We start from the raw sequence: 5,792 nt of genomic DNA on the forward strand, positions 1-5,792 counted from the left end.
GAGGATAAGGATGAAAAAAAGAATTTTTGAAATTAAAAATATTATTCAAAAACAAACTTGAATTATTTTTTCTTGGGATAGGGTGGTATGTGGTGTGTGGGGAGGTCGAGGGTAGGAGTAAAAAAAATGAAATTTTAAAGTTGAATTTTTTTTAAGAAGATAAACTCAATTTTTTTAGGGGTAAGGGGCTGATAGGGGTGGTTTGGGAGGTGGGGGGATTGTCCTTGGGCAAGGGGTGGGTAGGAAAAATTGAAAAATGTTTGTCCTCCATGCCAAACACACCATAAAGCATACATCTTTTCATGTCGAAGACATTGGCTTTTTTTAATAGATTGTAATTTTCTAATAATGCACAATAAATATTTGTATGTACTACCTTTTATATGTTATATGTTATAAATAAAGAGTTTTTCTCATTTTTAAACATAGGTAATTTTAATGTTTAATCCATATGATACATCCAACCAGTGGCGTACGCAGGATTTTTCATAAGCGATATCAAATTTATAAAAAAAAAAAAATTATAAAGTTATATTAAAAAACTACGATATTATATTTAAAAATTCTTAAGTTTTTAGCATTTATATGTGTCTAAGAAATAAATTTAAGGGAAAATGCACAAGTCCTATTACCCCTGGACTTATTTTTTGTAATTTGTGTACCTTTTTAGCTTACGTGACATCCAAATATCTCCACGCTTCTCAATTGCGTAGAGTCATGGAGTATGTCACATAAGACAAAAGGTGTATAAAATTAAAAAAAAAAATTAATGGGGTAATAAGACATTAGTTTAGTTAAGGCGTGTCTTCTAGGTTTCAGTCATAGGTTAGGGTTTTGTGCATTTTTCCTAAACTGACTTAAAGTAGGTTTGACCAACTTTTTAGTCAATCCAAACACCCACTTAGTGTTGAGATACCCCATATTTTCTTATCCAACCTAAAATTATTTTATCCACCTCTCATATGATAATACTATAGCCTAAATTTAAGGTATATTTTTGTGTTATCCTAGTGGATAAAAATGTCTTTGTGTTAATTTAAAGATTGACAAGATGTGAGGACGCTAACACAAAAATGTGTCAAATGTGTGTCTTTCTTCTCTGAACTTTTCAATTAGTTTTTTCGTGATTTTCTTCCACCTTTCGAAAAAGCAAAAATTTTGCATTCATTTTCTCTTCAACTAAAATCAATCTAAGCTTCTGGAAAGTATAATTCGTCGCTCAAACTTTTTTATATTATTACCAACTTAAAGAACTATGATTGTTGAAGAAAACGTGGTATGCGCTGTTGCTTCTCGCAAAATAAGATAGAAGCTCGTTAGATTTTCTTTTCTTTCGATTCAAGTAGTGATTTAATTGGTTAATAACTTAATGTATTTCATTATATACTTTGCATCTTCATCGCTTATACGAAATTATTGCCTTCTAAAAATTATTGGAAATAGTTGAACTTTGCAAAGTAAATATTAAAATGTCATTTACATATTTGGTAAAAGGTCTAAAAGATTTGCCAATTTTGTTTATTTTCTCATTATAATATAAGATAATTTCAGTAGTGTACTAATTTTTCAATACATAAAAGAACATTAGGATGATACATAAGTTACAATAAAACGAAAATAGGATTAAATTAAATTTCATTCATTATTGGATATCTTAGCATTGAGTAATTGTAGTGGCATCAATGATAGATTCAGCCATTTGGTGAATTTAAAGGCTTTGCTTTATGAAAGTGAAAGACAGTCAGTAAAAAATATTTTCAAAACTTTTAAAGGAAAAATTATGTACTTGGCATGTTCTTATGTTGGTCCATGATTTTGAGACCATGATATTATACAAAGGTGATTTTTTTTGTTAATTTAAACAATTGTTTTGGGTGGTGGGTATTTAAAATTTTTGGAATACATTGTTTAGATTATTTACAAATTCTTTCACTTTTCATTGCCTTTTTAGACCATTACTCTCGCCGGAGCATTTTTTGACGAGCTACCACCCCCAAACCCAGTGTTGTTCATTACTAAAACCCCCAAATTTGACATCTTGTTTTCCTCCATAGCTGCACCTACCCGCAACTTTGGTGAGCTACAACGAATTTTGAACTTACAATCAACCATCACTAAAAGACCTCTCCTCTGTTTTCAAAATCCTAATTCACACCAAAAACAAAGTCATAACCATTGTTGCCTCCTTCCTCATTGCTCGAGTTTCTCTATTAATGGTGAACTCTAATGCAAGCTCCAAGCTTTTACTCGTCACGAATTACAACCAGATTCAAAAAACCCCAAACCAGATTTCCATAGAAAAAACAACTAGAAATTGGGTAATTGACGATTTTTAAGAAGTTTTTGGTTGAGTTGATTTAAGTAGGCGTTTGGTCATGTGATACCGTATCACAATATGAAATCGTGAGATGAGATCAACGTTTCGACATACGATTTTACGCTGATTTAATTTCAAGATTTCATATCATGAGATGTGATTTCATATTCTCCAAAAATCATGATATGAGAATTTCATATCGTGATTTGAGATATTTTTAATGCAAAAATTGATCCATAAGAATATATTTTCTTAAAACAACCCCACATTTATATCTACATGACCATTTATATACATAAAAATTATAATTACATCATTAATTTTTAAAAATTTATTATTTTGACTGACAAAAAAAATATTATTCTCATCAACAATATAGTCATTTTAACTCACATCAACCAATTGTTGAGTAATAAATTTGTTCTCTTCATTTACTCCAAAATCTAGTTTATTACTTCTACCGTTTTGTATTTATTACAACTTAAAGTAACAATTTAGTTCGTCTTCTCGGTCACATGCTTGAGAAAATGCAAGCTCAACGTGAGGAAATTGTCCATACTATATGGAAGGATTTTATTAAAGACTAGTACAGTATAATTAATGTTCAATTTATTTTTATTAAATTAAAGTTAGATGAAACAATTACTTAAGTGGAGAACAAATAACTTTGTAATAATTTATTATGCGATTTTATAATTTTTTGTTTATTTGGTAAGATTGAATAAACAATTGAGGCTATTTTAGTAGTTTACAACTTTGAGATTCTTATGTTTATGAAAAAATACACAATACAAAAAATTCATATCACATGTCCAAATAAAACTTCAATTTCATCTCATAATTTCAAATATGATATCATATCATGATTCTATATCATGATATCATATTGCATGACCAAACGGGCCCTAAGTGTTAGAGAGTTATGTAGGTGGATGAATGGAATATGGGTGGATTTTAAAGTTTTTTACTTAATTAATTGGTCAAACTTGTCCCTTTGTAAGATCGTGTCTCATATCCCTGTTTGTTCTTCCGTTAGAATGAAGGACATTATATTTTAATTTTTAGACGGTAGGGACATTAATATTTTAAAAATATGACAGAGGATATCTCTATGTCATTTTCAATAGTTCAAGGTATATTTATCCCATTTCCTTAATAAAGGCACATGAAAGTGCGTGGTCCAATGGGAGTTATTTATTGAAATATTACACAAGTTATAATTAATTAACAACAATAACTTAATTGTTATTAAATGTATTTTTACAGGTAACTAACACACTGTAAATGTTTCAAAAGTCCATTACAATTAACTAATTTCATAAAGACTTTAGTACTTTATATTAATATACATATATATCATCGTTAAAAGTTATTCTTTTAAATAAAAACAAATTGTGCTAAAATAGCGAGTGCTAGCCCGTGCTTGCACAAGCAATTCTCATCTATTATAAACATGTACCTTAGGTTCATATTATAGTTTCAAAATATATACAATCAAAAACTCTCTAATCTAAAGATACCCTTATTCATATATAGTCAATACACCTATTAATTATTTTACCTTTTATTTTATATAAATTAGTTATAGTATCAATATCAATTATATAATATTTAATTTACTATTTAATTAGACTTGTGTTTCATAAATTTATTGAATAGTCCATTTACTCGATACATGAACTAGTCACATTTATATATATATATATATATATATATATTTCCTAGGTTCTATGAACTATTTTGGATAAAAATATGTCTATTAATTTAGACATTTAATATAGTGACTTTTGAAGTAATTTTTCGATATATAAATAAGATTTGTTATTTATAATTATAAAATAGCTTGAAGACATTGCATTCTATTCTCCACATATATTTAGTTTATATTTCTTGTACTATATTGCTTGTATTTTATAATATTATGTAATTTTTTTAGTAAAATAAAATCGAAGATGATATACAATAATAGTAATAACTTGTCTTAGATTTCGTTTAGATTGACTTAAAAAAAGTAGCTCAAAAAATAAAATTCAAATTTAAATGACTTTTAAATCAAAAAATAAAAAAAGGAGATGCATACTTTTTATTTCTAACATTTCAAAAGTTATTTTTAACTTTGTCAAACAATCATTAACTTATTTTAATTCATTATTATATTAATTAAAAACACTATCAGAAAGTCATAAAATGACTTAGAGTCTGTTTGAACAGTTACCTCATAATTGGAATTGGTGTAATTATTAGGGTAATAATTATTAGTCTAGTAGTTCCATTGACCTGTTTGAATGTCATAGTGTAATTACACATTATCTGTTTGAATGTCACAGTGTAACTACATATGTTCTGTTTGATGCACAATTGCAATCATAAATTATATTAAATTTTAAAAAATAAAAATTAATTATTTAAAATTTATATCGATAAATAAGAAACTTTATAAATGACATTTAATCAAATATTTAAGATATATATTCTTTTATGAAAATATGTTAATTAATAAACATATTTTCTTTAACTATTATTATGAAAAAACAATTGATTTATATTTCTCAAATTAATATATTCAATTGAATTGTTTCTAAAAACTAAAAAGTATGAAGTTTCTACAATACAGTGAAATGAATATTTGATAAAAAAGATCAATATATAAATAAAATATCATAAATTATTAGATGTTTGACAAAAATATAATCATTCAAGTCTAATTAAAAAATGATGTGCAATGTGAACTTAATATTACTAAAACAAATGAAATTGAAAATATAACATAAGTTATAAATTCAAAAATAAAAATTTAATATAATACTCTCACATAAAATTCAACATAGCATACACAAACATGATTTATTTTTTTTCTTAAAAAAATATAAGTCTATAACGTTACTTAACACTAAATTCTATTTTAATTAAAAAATTAGAATACTAATAAAATTATGATAATGAGAAAATAAGCATGACATAAAGAAATATATAATACAAAAAAATTGCATAGAATCACGTAAAATAAGGTTGAAAATAAGAAAAAAATAAAATATAATAATATAAAATAAACTATAAACTTGTTCAAAATTTTAGAATAATAAAAATAAAAAATAGAGTAAAAAAATAAAAATAGTAATAGAAAAAAGAAATTAAAATGTAATCAGTTGGTGATTACACCGTATAATTTCCAACTACTCATAGTCTTTTACTTCTGAATTGTAAAATGTAATTATCCTGACAATTACACTAATTACCTGCTGACCAATTAAACAGGATAGACAATCTTTACACTTAAATCTCTATATGAGACAAACAATGCATTCATTACACCCAAATCTCAATTACATTAAATCTAATTATCAAAATGTCCTTCCAAACAGATTCTTAATAAAATTGATTTGATTAACTTTTAAATCAGCTCAAAAACAAAATTTTAAACCAAACGAATCATAACGGGTCATGTTGCGTCCAAACATAGGAGATCCGATCCGCT

The sequence above is a fragment of the Solanum pennellii genome, chromosome 2, assembly GCF_001406875.1.
Source record: "Solanum pennellii chromosome 2, SPENNV200".
Taxonomy (NCBI): Eukaryota; Viridiplantae; Streptophyta; class Magnoliopsida; order Solanales; family Solanaceae; genus Solanum; species Solanum pennellii.